Raw genomic sequence first — 22,854 nt, 5'->3', positions numbered from 1 at the left:
TCTTTATTCCACCTGCCTGCCATCCCATCCTCAGCTCTGGCTCATCTGCATCTTGCTTTCTCCCACTACACAGAGGCACCCACTCTCCCTCCTTTACCAGAAACTTTTCTTAGGACAGAGGATCTGATAGCATCATTCCCTCTTAGTGTGAATGCCAACCATTTTTCTTCTCTCAAAATTATTTACATTTTGCTTTCTGTCTCGATGTGGAAAATATTTTATCTCTAGAATATGAATATCATGAGCATAATATCAGTGACTTTTATTTATGAATATAAAGTTTTGTGCAAGAATCCAGAAAGATAGGAAAAATTTTTACTTACCCCACCTATGTATGTATGAAGTAATATTTTCTAAAATAGGAGCCTAGAAGTGACTCAATCTGAAACTTTTTAGATATTTCAATAGTGGCCTGATAAAATAAAGAATTAGTTATTTGTGTTCTAAAGCAAGATCAATGGATAAATATATAAAGGACATTTATTTTGATTCAAAAGAGAAAAGGGGAGAACAGCTCTTACTGAATGTATCTAGATGTGACATCAGTAAATGTAAATCTTCAGAGAAAACTGTGTTTCCCTTAATCACAGGATCTCATACTTGGAAATGAGCTGATATATTCCCCAGATCACCCTTTCACTTATTTAGAAGGTTTCAGTTTATGTTTTTCATGTAAAGAAGCTGCCAAGTGAATCCGGACTCTGCATAGACACTACCTACTTTATTCCTTTGTATGGTCTCAACAATCTTGTGAAGTGAGTAGTAGCTATACATTACTCAAATGAGAGCCTCATGTTTCAGAGAGTTTAATTAGTTTATGGCTATGCAAATTGTAAGTCTCAGAGCTGGAATTCAGATCCATGCCCTGGAACCAAGTATTTCCTACTCTTTGGACATTTTAAAAGCAGAAATGTCTAGAAGGCCCCCCTGGGAATGGGTTTCACAGAATAATAGATTGCATGTAGAGGCTCCTGTTGCTGTTATTGTTGCTGTTTCCATATATTTAATGATCTATTTTCTCACTGAGATATTAAACATCTTCTTTGAGGACCATGTCTGTGAGTGCACTTTGTGAAGACACCTAGTACCTGAGGCAGAGCCTTGGGAGATCCCTGGGTACATGCATATTGCTCACTTCTTGCCTGGGATGTGCATATAGGTGGCTTGAGGATGAGACTGTGTCTTACTCATTTGTTTCCCAACATAGACTATAGTGTCTAACCACAGAAACACGGCTCAGTAAATATTTGTGGAAAAACCTCATAGTCGAGGCAGAATTCCAAGTAAATAAAATTATATATATTTGTGTGTATATATACATATATTCTATACCATTCCCATATAACATATATCATACATATAGACCATTGGGTATGTATTGTATACGTATGTATGTGTATTGTGCATGTGTCTCTCTCTGTATGTCTATATGATATGGTGATATCTTCCTGCTCTGTGCTTTTCCAGATCTGAACAAATTTACACTACATGGATCCTTCATTTGAAGAATTCCAACTATGCTGTATTTTCTGGTTCAGCCTTCAGAGATCAGAAGATTTTTGCAAAATGAGCACTACTTAAATAAAGTTGGAAACTAGGAGGGAAATCATCTCATTCCCTTTACCTAGAGCAGTAAGCTGACAATCCTCAAAGAGATGAGCTAGGCTTGAAACCCAATATATTGAAGTGAGATATTAGGAAATTATTCTACCTGGAATCCTTCTTGACTTAATGAACAATTAAATTGCATTCTTACTTTGAAATTGCAGAAGTGAGTGAGCCCAGTTGCTCTGAGCTTTCTTCTTTAGAGATCTTCTAAAGGCAATAATTTAGTAGGAAAGTAATTGCATCTCATTGTTGAAGAAATCCTGCCATTATGGATTATCAGTATGTTCAGTGGAACATTAACCACTGAAGACAATAAAGGATACTTTGTGAAAGACAATAAAGACGATTTATCAAATGACTTTCCTCAAGAAATTCGTAGAGTGAAGTCAGTCTTTGCAGAGAAGTAAACCTTGGTTCAAATCTTGTGCTGACACAAGTAGGGAGGTCTTTGAGGGCAGTTTAATCTTTCTGCTTTTTATTTTCTGTTTTCTTAAAGTTACAGCAGTGATATTTACTTCACCAGTAGGCTACAAAGATTAAATGGGATTATGCATGTATATAGTCGCTAGCATAATTCCTAAAACATATGCAATACTTGGCCAACATTGCTTCTTCACATTTCTAAAAAAAATAGTATCAGTTTTTTGATGCTACTTTTTGGTTAGATAGAGATAAGATAACTTGACAGAAAGGGTGCAGTCTGACCGTACTGCGTGACCTCAGGAAATTCATTGAATCTCTTAGAACCTCAGGTTTCTCATCTGTTAATGATAAGAACAGCTACAAAGTTTAATGGTTATCAGTAAAATAAAGTTGATATGTCATTAACACAGAACTTAATACACAGTAGGCATGTAAGGCAGACCTGCTCTTGGTGAAGTATTATTGCCAAAGACATCACTGGTGACACTGAGAAGCTCACTTTGAAACGTATCACATCTTTCTGAGAAACCAGGCGTGGCCTTACAGAAAGACTCTTGGTCAGGCAGCCATGGTCATTTTGACGCTGTTCCTTATTGATGTTTTTGTGATCTGCTTGCCTAGTCATTTTAGTCATGATAGTCATTTTATTACTTCTCGGTTTATATAGCATGGCTTACTAAAAACTTTAAAACTGGGCAGTTGTCCCCCTTGGAAACATAAAAATCTGAGTTATGTCACTGGTTATGTTCTGTGTCAGATCCAACCATCATATGGAGATAATGAATTAAGGAACTCTTCTTATTGCATTAAAAGATACACATTTTATTATTTATTATTATTATTATATTATAATATATATTACATTACATATTAATTATATATTAATAATATATATATTTAATATATAATTAATTATATGTATAATTAATATATGATTAATAACATGCACATGCACATAATATTATTATTATTATAAACATTATTAATTATTGCAAAGGCAAATTGTATGAAAGGTAAGCAGAGTGGTAGCTGCTCTATAATTCTCTGCCCTAAAAATGGGGAGCTGGGTTAAATACCCCTCTTAAGGTGAGCTCTGCATGAATCTCCACCCTCTTTCTTTCAAGCTTGTTAGAGATTGCATCTAATCATCTTAACCATGATTAATAGTCCCAAAGGATTATCATAAGACAAATGTCTAGTTTAGAATTGTGGGGAATTTATGAATACAGTCACATAGAGCCTTGGTATTTTATAAATATAAAAATGAAGACATCAGAAATTACAGCCTTAAAACTTGAGAATTTTTTCTCCATTTCTCAGGCACTATGGTAGCTCCAAAACTCCTTAATCTGGCATGAACAGACAGTGCTCTGGGTGATATGCTATATGTTGGCAAATTGAACTCCAATAAAAAACTTATTAAATTTAAGAAAAAAAAAAAACAGTGCTTTGGAGCTTTTTTTTTTTTTTTTGTATCTTAGGCTTTATCATGCTCTGATCTAACTATACCTCTAACTGGAAGAGAAGGAACACGGCAGTTACAAGTACAGGTTTTTAGAGTCAAATAGATATACTCTGAAATCTTGATCTAACACATGGAAATTGGGTAACCTTGAGCAAGTTACTTACCCTTTGAGGCTTCAGTTTCTCTCTTTAGAGAATCACAACAACTGTGATTATTGAAAAGGGTTTCTGTGTGGATCAAATGAGGTAATATATTTAATATTTCTGGGTTAGTGCTAGAATATAAAGGTAAAACCAATTGTGTTAAAAGTGTTGTTATCATTATTATTATGAAGTTTATCATTATGCATTTATGTATAGGAGACCCTATTGAGACTGTGACACACACACACACACACACAAATGGACTAATTCCACTTAACTTGTGAAATGTAACCTGTGACAAGCATTTAGGAGGAAGCTATAGTTTACATTTCTGCTGTGCAGCTGTATTACAGAACTGGTCATCCTGGTGCTTGCAAGTAATCTAATCTTTTCTTCATATTAAAGATGTTCTCGTTTTCTTCTCAAATCTTTGATTCTTCTTAGTATTACCAACATCAGATAATGATTGGCAAATGTACCTAAATGAACTTTATGGAATAACTTCTCTTTCAAAGCCCCACTACCATGAAGAATGAACTCTCTTCTCAGAATGTTGGCCGCCTCACCAATCACAGGTTAGGATGCCTTGGGACACCTTGTCTTATCTGCCTTGCTAAAATGAATAAACTCTTCAGCAGGTTTTAAGAGGAAGGATACATCCTCAATACAAAAACAAAACAAAACAAAACAAAAAAAGATTTGAGGAGCTTGGGTTTGGCAAAATACAATTATTAAGTTGGAAAAGGGTCAAAATACCAAGTTTAAAAATCATGACTAAAAAAGCTATATATATCTTGGTATATTTTTAATGATCACTTTTTTTTTTTTTTGCAGCATATCAACATCCAGTTTCAATTCCCAAGCCCCAAAGGTGGGAAGCACTACCTAGAAAGGGTCCTCCCAACCTTTTTTGGTGAAGATCTATAGCAAAACTGTCAGGTGGTTGAAATACTTCAAGGACAGAGATGCTATGTTCCCAAGGACCATGGTATCCGCAAGAAAGTGAAATTTCTAATCTCAGAGATGAGGCACCTTCTGGAAACTTATTCTCAAGTGTCCAAGAATGTTATTGGCTATTTTCATTATCATAAATGTGTCCAGGCAAGATGATGTCTGATGTTGCCTTTGTGCCTCCCCTGGGCTGGACTGAGTAAGGGAGGATGTTAAGGAAAAGCCAGTCTGTCAGGCTCTGCTGTGCATTCATGCGGATCCAGAGTGACCTCCCTTCTGCACCCTGTCACCTTGTCATGGAGGTCATATAATGAGACTTTAAAAGGCCACCTTGGAGAAGAATAAGGGGTGTTCATCAGGAGCCATATGAGGAAAGCATCATAGAACAAAATCAAAGTTCCTTAAGGACATTAGGAGCTGAACTGAAATTTATAATTAAACAGGAAAGAGATTAGTAGATATTTCATCTGGCAAATTGTGCCTTGGGAGGATTATACTTGGAAAGTTATGACATAATGATCTGTACAAGGCAAAGAGTTGCTGCTGTGTGATTTCAGGGGACTTTATGTGTAAGTACAGAAGGAAAATAATGAACCTCACCAACTGCTAACCAAAAAGAATAGAAGAAAGAAAGACTTGCAATGATTGTATTATTGATCTATGTGGGAGATTCATAATATTTTCCCCAAATCTTTCATGAAGGGTATGTGGTAGCTGGTACAAGGGTGTGATCCTAGAGGACTGTATATTCACAGAGAAGCCTCTACTGAGACAAGGAAAGACATGACATTGAGGAATTAAGAGCTCCCAGTCAAATACACAAATATCGAGAGAAGGTCAAGATGACTGCAAATCCAAAGGGAGCAATTCACCGCCCAGAATTGGAGATCCAAGAATCTGTGCTCTGGAGACATGACAGTGGACAAATTGGGGCCAAGTGGATTGACAAAATAAGAAAACCACCTACTTGGCCCAGTGTAGTAGGTAAGTAGATAGGAATAATTTTCTAAGTGTTTGTTAACATTTATTTTTCATAGATTGCATTTTTAAAAATTTTCCAATTCTAGAAGGAATGAAAACTCTAGTATCAAAAAATAAGAGCATAGTATTAGAAGCAAAATTTATAAAAAAATGTATTAAAAAGAGCTTTCAGATAATTGCACAGAAGGTAGGAGATTAATTTAATCCCTTCAATCCCCAAATTATTTCAAAACTCTATGTTTTCATTTTCCTATAATAAATGTGTATCACTTACATGCTTTACAAATCATCATAATCATGATCATCTAAAATAAAATCTCAAACGTCAATGGATTTTAGATATCTGATGTAGATTCAGCATTTTCTTAAATTACTAATGTTCACATAGTTGGCTAGTATAAAAAAAATAGGATCTGCCACTGATCCATTGATATTACTATTCATTCTCTTCTCTGATTTATAAATACAGTTTCATACTGAGATTTACTCTCTGTGTACCCCCTTCAAAAAGATAGATACCTTTGACAATAGATCCATCTACATAAGTTAGAACTAACTCGAAGAGAAATATTTTGGATCATTTTTCTTAGCTCTATGTTCTGAAGATAAAAGACAAGGTATATTTCAAATTTCAACTGGATACCAGTTCTTGACCAAGAATTAGGACGTATAGATTGATGTTGTACATAACAATATCATTTTGCATAAAATAATGCTGGTGACATAATGTTAATTGTAAGAAGGATAGAAAATCATACATACAGTATTATGCAAGGGTTTTATGCATAGAATACATATTGCAAAATATTAAAATAACTATCTTAGGACATTATCTTGGATAGCAGTTCTTGGTGATTTCTTTCCTTATTAATTTCTACATCAGCCTCTTTTTTCACTATTATAGTAGACAAAGCCTAAAAATACAATTCTTAAAAGATTTTATTTATTTGTTTGAGAGAGAGAGAGTATGAGCAGCAGGCAGAGCCAGAGGAAGAGGGAGAAGCAGACACCACCCTGAGCTGGGAGCCCACTGGGGGGCTGGATTCTAGGACCAGAGTTCATGACCTGAGCCGAAGACAGACCCTTAACCAACTGAGCCACCCAGGTACCCTATAAAAATACAATTTATAAAAAAATAATAACCTATTAAAGTACTTTTATTTGCACCACAAACAGCAAGACTTTGGATAAGATGTATCTAATGATATTAGATATCAAATTTCTTAAATGAAATAATTTATGATAAGGGTTTGACACATGATATGACCTCAATACTTCCTTTTTTACTTCCTATTGTTTTATAGTTGCATACTCAAAAATAGTAAACAAAACATTTCAAAAGACTCAAGTGATAATTAGATTCTTAGAACGCTATTCAATTCTGTGGAGTTACAAGAGAAAAGAAATCCCCGTGTCACCATCTTCTTTCTCACTAACTCAAGAGTGTTCAAGCTAGTGCTCAGAAAGTATTCTGAAAAAGCAGAAAAAAAAAAAAAAGGAGAGAGAGAGAAAAAGAGAGAGAGAGAGAGAGAAAGCAAATACCTACCAAAATCCTGCTGATGCATTTTTAAGTGCTAATGGAAGCTATATGAAATATTCAGTTTGGAATTCACGTCTATTCAAGAATGAGAAGTATTCCACCCATTTACAGATCAGATCTTTTCTCTTAGACATTATACACTCATTACTCAAAGTCCAAAAATTACCACTAAATGTTCCTCAGGATATTTGCATTTTCCCACCAACCCCAAAAAGGACCCATACTAGTAAACAAATAGCAATGGCTTCCTATATTGGCATTTCTGCCTATCAGTTTACTTAATTGTCTTTATAACAGTACGGGACTGAGATATCAGCAAATATATTAAATATTCACTGGGATCCTTTTTATTTTTTTAATTTTTTTTTTCCACTGGGATCCTTCTTGGTGCCCAATATTGTGGACTGTTTAGTACATAGAAGTATAAGTCACAGCTACTAACATTAAAGTACTTTCAATCTAATTGCAATGATAATATGATCAACCTAGGTAAATTCACAAGTATAAAGATGAAAAGGGTCCTTAAAGATGTTTTTAGCCAAAGACTGGTCTGAAGATTTATATGAACTTTGAACTATTTCTGCCAGAACCACTCGGGAAGCTAACTATAAGTACAAATTACTAAACTTAAACGCCTTGATATTATTTTTTTGTTTTGTTTTGTTTGTTTTAAGGATTTTATGTATTTATTCATGAGAGACACAAAGACAGAGGCAGAGACACAGGCAGGGGGAGAAATAGGCCTCATGCAGGGAACCCGATGTGGGACTCAATCCCGGAAGTCTGGGATCACGTCCTGATCCTAAGGCAGATACTCAACTGCTGAGCCACCCAGGCGTCCCACCCTGATATTAATTATGATAAATAAATTACTGATGCTATTATTTGGGACTCTGAAAAGACCCCTGTACCTTTCAATTAAGTGACTCATTAAGTTCCCATTTCTATCTAATCATGTTTTAGACGGGTTTTTTGAAACCAAATGAATCCATGATATTCAAAGTGGCTGCCTCCTCCCTTAAAATAGGAATTTTTTTAGAAGGCTGTGATTTGGTCACCTTTGTTGTTTAACTCAGTGGTCAACATCTACAAAGTATGAAAAAATGTTTCTTGAACTACACTGAAAATATAAACAAGCATCAACAGCATTATTCCAAATACAAGTGCATTGGTCCTTTAGACTAGGGAGCAACCACGTAGGGATTGAGAATTTACAAGTATTCGTGGGTATAAAAATAGATGGAGTTTGGGGGCACCTGGGTGACTCTGTCGGTTAAGCATCTGCCTTTAGTTAAGGTCATGATCTTGCAGTCCTGGGATGAAGCCCCATGTTGGGCTCCCTACCCAGCCAGGTGTCTGCTTCTCCCTCTACCCCTCCCCCTGCTTGTACTTCCCTCCCTCTCTTTTCTCAAATAAAGAAATAAAATCTTGGGCAGCCCAGGTGGCTCAGTGGTTTAGCACCTCCTTCAGCCCTGGGTCTCCAGGATCAAGTCCCACGTCAGGCTCCCTGCATGGAGCCTGCTTCTCCCTCTGCCTGTGTCTCTGCCTCTCTATCTCTCCATGTGTCTCTCATGAATAAATAAATAAATAAAATCTTACAAAATAATAAAAAATAAATAAATAAAATCTTAAAAGATAATAAAAAATAAATAAATAAAATCTTAAAAAATAGAGTTTTTAAATTCAACACCCAAAAAACAAACCATCCAGTTAAAAAAAAGGGGGGGGGGGAAGACATGAATAGACATTTTTCCAAAGAAGATATACAGACACATGAAAATATACTCAACATCACTCATCATTAGGGCAATACAAATCAAAACTACAATGAGATATCACCTCACACTTGTCAGGATGGCTAACATTAACAATATAGGAAGCAGCAGGTGCTGGTGAGGATCCAGAGAAGGGGTAACCCTCTTATACTGTTGGTGGGAATGCAAACTGGTGCAGTCACTCTGGAAAGCATGGAAGTTTCTCAGAAAATTAAAGATAGAACTACCCTACAATCTAGCAATTGCTCTACTAGGGTATTTACTCAAATGATACAAAATGCAGATTTGAAGGGATACATGCCCTCCTATGTTTATAGCGGTACTATCAACAAGAGCCACATTATGGAAGGAGCACAACCGTCCATTGATTGATAGGTAATGGACTGTTACTTGGCCATTTACTAAAAGAAGGAAATCTTGCCATTTTCAGTGACATGGGTGGAGCTAGAGAGCATTGTGCTAAGCAACATAAATCAGTCAAACATAGGCAATACCATATGATATCAATCATATGTGTAATTTAAAAACAAAACAAATGAACATGAGGGGGAAAGAAAAGAGAGGCAAACCAAGAAACAGACTATTAACTATAGAGAACAAACTGATGGTTATCAGATGAAAAGTTTTGGGGGTTGGGTTAGATATGCAAGGGGGATTAAAGAGTGCACTTGTGATCAGTACTAGGTGTTGTATGAAAGTGATGAATCACTAAATTCTGTACTTGAAACTAAATTGCACTGCATGTTAACTAGCTGGAATTTAAGTAAAAGCTTGGGAAAAATTAGATGGAGCTTTCTAGGCTAAGAATGTTTCTATGGATTTGATATGTCTTGAAATGTGCCACGATATACAAGCAAAAAATCAAAAGATGAAGAGAAATTACAACATAGCAATGAAAGAAAATGGCATTACATTCTGTGCAATCTTGTGGGAGCTGGCCCAGCCAAGCAGGTGAAGCAGCACTGGTAGAAAAGCAGTAGGGGGCATAATATTACCAGTAGTGGGGGGAAATACTAAGGAGTTTAAAAGCTCAACATGTGAAGGAACCCAGAAGACTGCAAAAGTACAGATGATGTCTCGGAAGGACTGGGTTAAACAAACTCAGGGAAAAAAAAAATAAGGAAAACAGGCTTGGGATATCTTAGAATTCAGGATATATGATTAAATTCTTGTTCACAAAAGTTGTTTTAGTTCTGTGTCTTTTAAAGACCAGAAGTCCATCAAGGCAGCAGACACTCTCTTCAAAAATATTCTGTTAAAAGCTGCCTTAGTTAGCTACCAATCTAGCATAGCAAAGATGTTAAAAAATAAATAAATCACAACCTGAAACTCTACCTTTAATCTGCTTATTAAAGACATTTGGGGGGGTATCTGGGTGGCTTAGTCGGTTAAGCATCCAACTCTTGGTTTCAGTTCAGGTCATGATCTCAGGGTCTTGAGATTGAGGCCCGCATCAGGCTCTGTACCCAGAATGAAGTCTATTGGAGATTCTCTCTCCTTTTCCCTCTGCCCCTCTTGTGCTTTCTCTCTCTCTCTCTCTCTAAAAATAAATAAATAAATAAATAAATAAATAAATAAATAAATAAATATTTTTAAAAGACATTTGGATATTCCAAGACCTCCTCCTAAACACTATCATTGATGAGATAAATGAGACCAGAATGAACAAGGAGTTACACATAAGAGTGACTGGCATTGCCTGACTCACAGAGCATCAATTGCAATATTGAAACAAATCAGGCACATATGAATGTTCCAATCTATTCATTGCAGTGGACAAGGCTTCCCATCACCTACCCCTCCTCTTCAATATATTGAAGTTATAGGAAAGGAATAATAAGAAGCATGTGACCAAAAGAATAATGAAAGTAAGAAATGTGGTTAGAATCTTGCCCATAAAAGTGCAAAGAGTTTAAAGAAGAAAAGCAGAGAATGAAGAGGTAAATGAAACAGGGTGTGAAATTGCTCTGAATCCTGCTAATACTGAAAATATTTGATGAAACACAATAAAGCCATTTGTGATAATCCACAGTGTGATTTTGTAAATTACTTGGAAAACACTGTGTCATAAAAATGATTTATAGGAATGAGAACATACCCAGAAAAACAATAGAAATTGTGAGTTTTGTTGTCTTGTTATTAAATCACAACTGTGGTGTCAAGGTAACAGTAGAAGACAGTCTTTATTTATGTGTTTCTTTCCCTCCCTAGGAACTTGACCAAAAAATTTTTAAAAATGATAGATAGATGGATATGTAAATGAAAGAGAATGAAAAACAACCACCCTGCTGTTTTTAGTGGCAAGTTCCATAGTTAAAAGTCCTGTAAAAGCTGGGGTTGGCAGGAGCCACAGGGAAGAGGGATAGGAAAAGCCAAGAACCTGCCATGAAAACCTTAAAGGTAAGGCTCACACTGAAACAAAACAAAATGCCTTAAATACTTGGAACCAGAGCAGGAATTAACCATTTAGAAGTCCAGCAGAAGCCCCAAGGGCAAAATTAGGGAAAGAGAAAACTGGAAGGGTCTTGTTGGAAGTGGCTAGAGAGGAACACCTGGGTGGCTTAGTGGTTGAATGTCTGCCTTCAGCTCAGGGTGTGATCCTGGGGTCCTGGGATCGAGTCCTGCATTGAGCTCCTCCCAGGGAGCCTGCTTCTCCCAATACCTATGTCTCTGCCTCTCTGTGTGTGTCTCTCATGAATAAAATAAAAGCAAATGTTAAAAAAAAAAGAAAATCATAAGAAGGTAATACATTTACAATATTGTACTATATATTTTTTAAAAATTGTATAGAAGTAGACCCTCACAGTTCAAACTTACCTTGTTCAAGGGTCCATAGTAACTACAGAATATATTCTCTCTTTCTCCACGTGTATATATATCAAGCAATGACATATAGATGCAATTGGAATGTCCAAAGAATATGTATTTTTCAAATAAAATAGGACAAAGAGTAAATGTTATCAAGGAAAATTGTCCTTATTTGTAGATAAAGTGATTTTCAATATTAGTAAGTCCAAGGAAATAATGATTACACTCTTAAAATTAATCAGAGTTTAGCGGTTTTGATAAATAAAAATCAAATGTAAAATTTAATTTTATACATTAGCTTTTATAAGTTAGGTAATAAACTCTTAGATATGTGTGTATAAGTGTGTGCATCACCTATAATAGCATAAAATGTCAAGTACCCAGTAATATTCCATTAAAAAAAGCAATACTCTTGAGATAAATATGAGTAAGGATGAGTATCAAATATTAAATATAATCTAAATAAGTGATAGATACACGTTGCTGGTAGATTGCACAAATAATCATTGAATAGAAGACAATTATCTTCTCATGATTTATTGACTTAATGAAGTTCCAATAAAAAGCAATAGGGATTTTTTTACTTATATGGGTATGCAGGTCTGCAGAGCAGATCCTACAATTTACATGGAAATGCAAGGAACCAAAATAAACATAATATCCTTGAAAAATAACAAAATGGAAGAATTGATCTACCAAATATTAATGCTCCTAGCAGAACCATATTAATTAAAAGAAAATAATATTAGCACAGGAATAAAGAAATTAATCAATGGAACAGACTAAAGAGTCCTAAATAGACAGTACACATAAACACTGGCTATATGCACTGCTAATGTACAACAGAAAGGAAAAGATTGATAAATCAGGGATATCATTAAAAGTAATAATTTCATTTATACAAAATAAAAATGACTGTGAATATAATTATGAAAGAAAAATACTTATACAGAGAGATTTATATGGACAAAATATTTAAAAATTCATCAATAGATACAGACTTTTGCTAAAGGGAAAACTCCCTCTGTGAACTCCTGTAATGTAGACAATAACCACATGGAAAAGTGTTCACCTACATTAATAGAGAAATAAAAATTAAAATTATAATAACACTATATGCAATTGGCAAATTTTTAAAAAGTAAAATAAATTCTGATAATGTCAATTATTGAAGAATTTGTATGGCAATAGAAATTGCCAGACACTTCTGGGGGGAGTATAAATTGATTCAACCATTATGGATTATAGTTTGGAATTATATGACTGAATATGCATATACAATTAATTGTTAGGTATTATCCTAATGAAACTTATTACCTTGAACACCAAGATATGTAAACAAAAATGTTCATAAGGGCATAATGCCCAGATTCAGAAAATACTCATCTATATGACGTTTAAGAACATAAAGGATAATTGTGGTATCCACACACAAAAAAATTGATGGAAAGAATAAAAGGAAGCTAAGCTACTTGCAGATCCAACATAAGTGGATTTTGTCAATAAAATAAAAAAGCAAAAAAATAAAATAAAAAAATAAAAATAAATAAAAAAGCAAGACTTGAAAAATCACATATAATATTTACATAAAGTTAAGAAACTTGTAAAACTAAATTACATTTCTTAGAGGTGTACAGATGGACAAACAAGTATAAAAACTATAAGGAAAAGTAAGGAAATAATCAAGTGAGTGATATGAAACTATCCTTTTAGGCATAGGTATGTTATCATGTCCTAAAACTCTGTTGTTTGTCTGGGAAATTCTTTAATTCTCTGTGAATTTTGCAGCCCGCTCTGATGTTTTATAAGAAATAAACTTTAGCCTTTTTCCAAATTAATGGTGAATTATCATATTTTTAAGCGACAAGAGCAATAAATAAATCAACTAAAATAATAGTCCTGGGATTAGTATATTATATAATAATGTAAAACATGGTTCCATAATAATTTTATATCATAATAATTTTCTTTTAAATCCAAGATTCAATAGGCATTTTACAAAGTTAACAAGAAAGAAAAAGAGACTTGTTATTTAGAGCTACAGTGATTGCTACTATAATTAAATACACACACACATATTCAGAAGACACATATATATTCACATATGCACACATAAAAACAATCAAAATTATTTTCCTGTGTGGGTAGAATGAGAATCTATTGTTTTTGTCAAAGGGTCTCTTGATTCTTTGACTTCATATTTATAGGTAGGATAAACTTTGATGATTTCTTATTGATAAGTTTCAGAAAAGATAATAAGTTCTGGAGATCCATGGTACAGTTTAGTGACCATAACTAACAATACTATTATGTACTCAAAATTTGCTAAGAGAGTAGTTTTTATTAGAAAAGCCCAGCAGTTCTACTTCTCTCTTCTATTCCTCACTGTTACACATCCAGATGTTTTCCCATTGAAAGTCAAAATATGCTGATGGGCAAGAAGATATCAGCACATTGCTGTAGTATTCTCAGGTATTTATATTAGCACATTTTTCCCCTACTTAGTTCTGTACAAAATTTATTCACTTTCTGGCCACATTTATGCGATCTGAATGAATCCTTTCATGGGAGACACCTTTTATTGCTGCTGTATGTCTTCCTCCTGCCTGCTGTTCTTCCCCCTCTAGAAATAAATATTTTACTCACTTGGCCATCTGAGCAAATATTTTATGCCTGACACAATAGTTATATACATTTTTTTTTAAAAAGCATCAGAAGTGTGAATTTTGTGTACAGTAATATATTTGAGATGCATTATGTCACCCCTCGAGAGTGAAGCAGGTTTCTAATGACAAATGAAGGAAAGGAGGATTTCAAGACAACTACTAAAACTTGGAGGTGAAAGCTGTCTTGAAAGCAAATACCTGAATTAGTAAATGAAGCACAATCTTTGATAACCATGGCTTCTTTACAAAATCTGTGCAGTTAAAGTGATGAGTTAATAAGGGGTTTAAGGATGCCTGTCTGGTTAACCTCAGCCTGGTAAGCAACATTATAGCATATGTCTTTGGTGGAAATATAGTTTGATCTTTGGAGGCCTATAAAATCTAAGATGGATCCTGGCACTGAAAGTTAACCTGTCAGCTCATTAGAAGTTTGCTTAACGTTTTCAAAACTTACATTCCAAAACAAAAACAAAAACAAAAACTTACATTCCTCAACTATATATTTTTATAGTTGATAAAGGTTTTTGTGATGATTTAATGCATGTGTACCACTTATCATATTGCATAGTATATAGTAAATATTTTATTTTAAAACATTATTATTATTGTTCTAATGTTGATTCTCACCCCTCTTTATATTTTTGTTACTTTACTCACACTGTCCTCCAGTATTTGTTCTTTATATATTCACTTCTCATTCAGCAAATACTTTTTTTAAAGATTTATTTATTTTTTCATGAGAGACAGACACAGAGAGAGAGACAGAGAGGCAGAGACATAGGCAGAGGTAGAAGCAGGCTTCTCACAGGGAGCCCGAAATGGGACTTGATCCTGGATCCCAGGATCATGCCCTGAGCCGAAGGCAGACATGCAACCACTGAGCCACCCAGGTGTCCTTCATTCAGCAAATACTTATTAAGGACTTGCTAATTGACAGGCACTCAGCTAGCAATCACTGATATTAAATAATGCAAGCACCCTACCCTGAAGCTCCCAAGCAAGTAGAAGGGACAAATCTGCAAATCACCAATTGTAACAGCATATTACATTATGCAGAAGAAAATAGCCATACTCCATCCTCATCAATAGAAACTGACATACTGAATTTTAAACCTTAAGCATAATTATGAACAATTTCTGAAGATGTAAATGCAACAACATGAAAACAGTTTCAAAGACAGTAGATATTATCTAACTATATAAATAATTACAATAAACAAAATAATCACAAATGCCAATTGTCTAAACATATCAATTAAAAATTAACTTGTCACAGTGGTTTAAAAAATAATATCAACTACCTATTGTGTTAGAAGAAATCCACCATTTTAAATAAAAAGACTCAGATAAGTTAAAAGTAAAGAGAAAGACAAAATATACCATGTTAACACCAATGAAAAGAAAGTAGTTATATTAATTTGGGATATGAAGTATGCTTCAGAACACGGAAGATAATAAGAGATACAGAGTGTCATTATATAATGATTAATAAATAAGTTAGGTCTCCAAGAACACATTAAAACCCTAAACATGTATGTACTCCACAACTGAGTCTCAAAATACACAAGGCAAAAAACAGATAAAACTGAAAGAATAAATAAATTCATGATTATAATTGAAGACCTCAATACCACTCTGTCAGTAATTGACAGATCAAGCAGAAAATCAGTGAAAAGGAAATAGATGATTTGAACAAAACTGTCAATCAACTGCATTAAATTGACTTGTGGGGAATTGACCCTCCAAAATCAGCAGAAAACACATTCTTCTCAGGTTCATATGAAACAGTCATCAAGACAGATCATATTCTGGGACACAAGACATATTTTAACAAGAGAAGAAATGATGCAAAGTATGTTCTCAGGCCACAATGGAACTAAACTAGAAATCATAACAGGAAGATAGCTATAAAATATCCAGCAATTTGAGAATTAGATACAACTCCAAAAAATCATTGGTAGAGAAAGAATTTTAGGACAGATTTTTAAAAATTTGAATTAGATTAAAATAAAATACAATAAATTTGTGATAGGCATCTAAAGCAGTGCTTAGAGGAAGTTTTATAGCATGTGTACATAATAGAAATATAGAAGATCTAAAATTAAAATCCCAAGTTTTTACCTTAGAGTACTAGACATTAAGGGCCAATTAAATCTGTGGAAAGCAGAAAAAGGGGAATAAAAAAGTTCAGAAATCAATAGAATTAAAAACAAGAAAAAGTAGAGAAAGCTAATGAAATGATATCTGGTTCTTTTAAAAGATCAGGAAAGTTGATAAATCTCTAAGAAGTCCATCCAAGATTAAAAAAAAAAAAAAAGACAAAGGGACTTGGGCAATTGACATTACCGGATTTTTCAAGTAAGTAGAGGAGTCACCATCATGACAAGGTAATTGCCCCTGATTCCCTGGATGAGGGAGAATTGCTGATACACAATGAGGACAGGAAGCCGTATGTGTAGACTCAGGTTATCCACTTGAGTGCCCCTTGCAATTCTTTTTCTGAATGGGAAATAAATTAGTGTTGCAACCCTGGACTGAGAAGGAAATGGTTACAAGAGACTCAGACTGCCCCTAAATGAGAGTATAGCTCACACCAGCAGGCAAACATCCAAGACCAACAGAGCAAATGCACAAGAGCAAGGGGAATTGAGAGTGTAGTGTAGGGAGGGAAGTGAAGGGGAACCAGTTCAAGCCATGTGACCAAGTGCAGTGTTGGAAATGTCGTTCATCCCACTAACCTTTCTTTTCAATATCCACCTCAGAAAAGAAGACTTACTGATATGCTGGGGGATCTTACTCCCCAAATGTATTTGGAGATGTGGAATTACATAATACAGAGTAGATAACAGAAGTCAAGAATCTTCCCAGCATTAAATCTCAAGCAAGACTCTCCTTGGGCAGCCCTTAAGTGGTGACTATGGAGATAGTGTCTGACCATTTCTGCTTTAAGTAGGAATGGTCAGACTCTTTTTCTGCACAAAGGGATGCACCACCCTGATGTCTATATTTCATACCCTCCTTTTCTTTTACATATATTAGATCTGCATAACATTTTGGAAGGTTTATGGGCCAAATTATGCTCCTTCTCATTGTATCTCATACCAGTAAGTCTTAGCTCTGTCATAGCATCTGCTTCCCATATCTACCAATATGAACTAGTATAACCTTTAAATAAATATCAATAAACTGCATGAAACTATTACTGAAGGGACCAATAATAAACAATGATACTCTCAACCCTTAAAAATGACCTTCCCTTTTTTCAGGGCCTTCTGGGAAAAAAAAAATTAAAAACAGAAAAAAGGAGAAATACTCTAATAACTAAGACAAAAACTAGCAGTTTCTGAAACTATGACTACCTTACACTATCAAAGAATGGTAAACCTTTAGGCTTATGTTCCAGTGCTTAAAACTGATAACATGGGATGCCTGGGTGGCTCAGCAGTTGCCGGTCTGCCTTTGGCTCAGGGAGTAATCCCGGAGTCCTGGGATCGAGTCCCACATCAGGCTTCCTGCATGGAAACTTCTCACTCTGCCTATGTCTCTGCCTCTCTCTCTCTGTGTGTCTTTCATAAATAAATAAATAAATAAATAAATAAATAAATAAATAATAAATAAATAAATAAATATTTTTTTTAATGGATAACGATTCTTGTTAGAATTGCATTTTTGTTTGAGAGACAATAAAGTAAAGCTTTAAATCAAAGAAGGCAGATATTGAGATAGAGAAATAGAAAGATGATAGATAAGTGATAGATGATAGAGAGAAAGATGATAGATGATAGTAAAGGAAAGGAGAGAGAGAGAGCGATAGAGAGAGAGAGTTTAAAGTCATAGATACACACACACATATATATATATGGATTTATTGGCTACTACAGAGGGTGAGAGAAACACAGCACCTTTATAATCATGCTCTGCAGGTAGAATTTTGTTTCAAAGCAAGGAAATAATGCTATTGTTCCATTAAATTACTGCCATGTCAAATTAACAAGGTGGCTAGGCAATACACCGTTGCCTTTCCTCAAAAATAAAGGCATCCTATCAATTTATCAACAAAATATTTATTCTGCTTGCTCTTCCTTTCAATCCTTTCTACTTCTGTCTTACCTAGGTTTTCATTACCTTTCATCTGGATCTCTAAAATAGCCTTCTATCTGCTGTCCTCTCTCAAACACTATTCCTTTCAAAACACATTCCATATAACAAATGTGCCTTTTTAAAAAAACACTAAGGTGACTGTGTCCTTCAACAGCCAATAACCTGCCAATCCTTCATTTCTCCAGCCCTAAGTATACCATAGAGCTTCTTTGTCCCCGTCTCAGCATCACTACATTATACTGAAACGTTGCTCATTATATCTCCTTCCATTCTGTAACCTTTGTGGGGGCAGGCACTATGCTTTCATTTATAGTGCTTTAGTACATGTTTATTGAATTGAGTTGTAATTTTCATTAAACTTCAGTGAGTTATCAAACAAAATTTAACAACATCCATTGCTTGTAAAGATTCCAAAATATTAAATGCCACTTTAAAGCAATGTTATCTCCAGAAAATGTTTTGACTCTTCCTCTCCTCCGATAGAGTGAGTGTCACTTCCTCCTGTATTACCTCTACAACTTATACCACAGCCATCAGAAAAATGAATATTACATTTTAATCAATACATTTACCTTGCTATATCTCTCTTCTGGATATAATGAGATGAACTATTTCTTGCAGGGTTTTTTTTGGATGAACTATTTCTTCTTCATTTCTATATATTCATGATTTAGCACAGTGTCTTGCTTATACTAGATTCTTAAGCTCTTTGTTTAAATTGATAAATTTCAGTAATTTTAGCTCTGCTAATAGGAACCATTTTGAGAAGACATAAGAGGCAGCAGCGTAAGCCACTGGATTTTTTGCTACTCTCAGGTTTCAAAGGCTTAATTTCTGGTCTTTATAAGCTGGTTTTTCTAGAATAATTTGTTTGGAGATTACCTATAAATAGAGCTTTTAAAAAATGAAATAAAACAATAATTTAGAATGTGTCTTGAACACCAAAAGTTCTATTAAAATGCAAAATTTTGTGTGGCACCACACTAATTTTTATCATCATAATTGCCATCATGGTTAGTGTCATATTCTTTTTAAATAGCTATGCTGAGCTGCCTTCCTAGTGTTTCTGTGAAAAGTCTTTGAAAAGTGAGTAGAGTATTGTATAGCAGCACAAGCAGAAACTGATTGGAATTCAATCATTTGGAAGGATATCTGTTATTTTCCTCCATCACTTTGCTTTATCCCCCTAGTGCTTGCCCAATTTCTGCTTCAGTCCAGAAGCATAGCTTTTGTGACCTCAAAGATTCCTCTGAATGGGAAATTTGGCTTGGGAGAATCTACACCTGCACCTACCCTGCAGGGTGGGGCCAGACTGCAAATTAATTGCACTGCAGTGAGTGCTGTGAATCTGAGGAGTCAATTTCCCAGCCATCTGAATTCCGGATTAAGCACTTGGATGGCTGGGACTTTGTATCTAGTCTCTGTTATGGTGTTTCTCTTTTCTTTCATTCCATCAATTTGAAGCCAATCAAACCTTAAGGTTAAATTTATCATTTTTCATCTCAGAGTGCATACTCCTTGAATTTTTACTGTGAAGTTTATATGTCTTTATACAGTTCACAGGTCTGTGACTGTAGGCTTTTCTTGCTTCTGTGATTCACCCCATTACTATTAATATTTCTATCCTCAAACAAAAATATAGAAGTGCCAAAAAACACTCTCTTGGCATTTACAGCTTCCAAATAAACAAATCTATTAGGACTCTCATCATGTTTTTTATTTATAAACATAATTTATTCTATTCTGAATTTTTCTCTTGACTGCTGCTGTATCTTCACTGTTTCCCTCGAATATATATTTTATTATAGCTATATTTTTTGACCACTTTAAGTTCCTCCTACTTTAGAAATAAAATTTTTTCATTGAGATGCCCATCAGATAAAATATTTCCCACCAGACATATATTTACTCAAGTTGCGTTAGAAAAGTAAATTTGTGTCATATTGTAGACCATAAGAGATGCTAGCAGCAGTAAATCCGTGTCAAGGATCTTTGCAATTTTTGTATTAAATGGTAAAAATATGTGATACAGTATGTTCTTCTTATTAGTCAGTGTATAGCCCTTTGAAGTAATCCAGAATTATTCTCTTAGGGGAGATGTCATATGCAAAGGCAATGTAGACTTTGATTGGCAATTCCTTCCCCAGCCCTTTTAAATGAAGATGCCTATGGGGAACACACCAAAGTCAGTCATGGCAAGATGGTTTTCATTCACCCTGACACTTCCTTCTAGCCCCTTTGCTCCTATGTTTCCTCTGGCACTCTTTAATGTATGAACCATAAAACACTTTTTAGTTTTTGTGACTTTATAGTTCTGAGTGAAAATGGATAATTGTTTTCATTACATTTTTATGCAACACTATAACTCAACTGACTGTCATCTGCTTAAGAGTCATGACCTTTAATAGTGAATTATGACAGTAGGTTATTGATTGGAGATTGTTGTCAATTAAATATAATTTTCCTTGGGATCTCTTAATATTGATTTTCTTTTAAGTGCTGTAATGCTCTGGTGTGAACCATTCTTGTAATAGTTTTATGTATAAAATCTAAGGTCTTTGAACTTTCTGGTTGCCAGGATAGATCCTAGAGCATTCTACTCCTTTTCTTGATCACTGTTTTTGAATTTCTCTCAATTTCTGTGCACTCTACTTTCAGATCTCCAGATCTATAAGGAGAGTTGGAAGCCACTGGTTTTCGTAAAGACAAGATTAAACTGGGAATTCAGTAACATTTTTTGGAATTCAATGAGAATAGCATCTCAAATAACTTACAAAATGTAAAAATCAGAGAATTCTTATTATGTGATTTAATTGAATTATTGGTCTGCTCAAGTAATTCAGATTTTTAAAATTTATCTTATTTTTTAAAGATGTATTTATTTATTTTTAGAAAGAGAGAGACAGCAGGAGAAGCAGAGGGAGAGAGAGCATCTCAAGCAGACTCCCTGCTGAGTATGGAGCCCAATGCAGGGCTCCATCCCAGGACCCTGAGCTCATGACCTGAGCTAAAATCAAGAGTCAGCCACTAAACTGATGACCCAAGTACCCTAATTCAGTTTATTTTTTTAATATTCAGTATTTATAGACAATATTTATAGATTATATTTGTAAGGGAAACACATGATAAATATATGACATCTTAGTTTCCTGAGGCTTTGATAAAGAATCTGTTGATAAAGATATGATTTTCCCAGACAAACGTTTCTTCTGCCTTTCAGAAATAAATTCTCTATGTGTGAAGACAAATTATAAACCAATAGAGATAACAAAGATTTATACCACACCGTCAACATTACCTTAGGCCTGGCATGGTTTAAGTTATTGTCTTCAACAGCTGTGTGTCTCTAGACAAAAAGCAAATCCTACAAACACAATTTTTTGAATCTCTAATGGATATATCATCTGGGTCCACATATTCAGTTTGTGGTAGTTAATACTCTAGCCTACGTGGTAGCCATTAGGATTTTCCACCTAGGAATGCCCCATAAAACGATAGCACCTTCTATAAATAAGTATATGATAGCCAAGTATAGAATTTCATATTCAAAAGCTTTGCATCCCCAACACATTGATCCCCAAAACCATTCCATATCTCAATCTTTTATCTGTGTTTACTTGTGGAATGCTCTCTGGAATGAGGATCTCTGTTTGTAAATAACAGTTACTCCTAAATGGTAGAGTTCAGATTTGTATTTTTTCCCATGTTCTTATTTGAAGTTTCCTATTTTAATTTAATTTTTCTGAAATAAATGCATTTCCTCTTTGCATGGCCAAAAGAAGGAAGAAACTTCCTTCAAGTCACAAAAGAATTATATTCTTTTTATTTATTATTTTTAGAAAGATGTATTCTATCTGCTGATTTCAGATCTAAATTCTGTCTCACACTCTAGTCTCATTGATGTAACAGTTTCAGAACTCTGTGCAAGTGTGATTGTTTCTGTTTGGTTATTGCAGATTTTTTTTTTTTTCACGAGACAGAGAAATAGAAACCCTGGATATTTGTGGATGGTCTTCAGTAATTGAATTATCCCTATGTGTACTTGATTGATACTTATTCATTGCAAAAATTCCATCATGTATCTATCTCTCTACTCTTCCATGGTGGACTTTATAAATTACTTAATATATATAAACTATATATATATATATATATATATTAATATATATAAACACGGTTTGAATCCATCTTAGCATAGAGCTTCGAGGATCTGCTGCAATTTGTCAGAGGTGGCAGGCAAGGTAAGGCCTTTGTACCAACATGGATCTACAGGTCCAAAATCTAAATCCATGGAATGACAAACAATTCCTCCATGATCCAGCCCCTGCCTCTTGTTCTAATTTTGTCTTTAATGATTTTAGCCATTCCAGGAAAGTTTGCTAAAATATGTTGT

General features: G+C 34.5%; 1 pseudogene; it reads left to right on the top strand.

The window, feature by feature from the left end:
• Positions 1 to 5,432: 5,432 nt before the first annotated feature.
• The window catches only part of LOC121482110, a 67,804-nt pseudogene continuing 50,382 nt past the window's right edge, over positions 5,433 to 22,854 (top strand).

Source organism: Vulpes lagopus, chromosome 24 (genome assembly GCF_018345385.1).
Source record: "Vulpes lagopus strain Blue_001 chromosome 24, ASM1834538v1, whole genome shotgun sequence".
Classification (NCBI taxonomy): domain Eukaryota; kingdom Metazoa; phylum Chordata; class Mammalia; order Carnivora; family Canidae; genus Vulpes; species Vulpes lagopus.
Note: the sequence above shows the minus strand (reverse complement) of the source record. Positions and strands in the feature narration are given on the sequence as shown.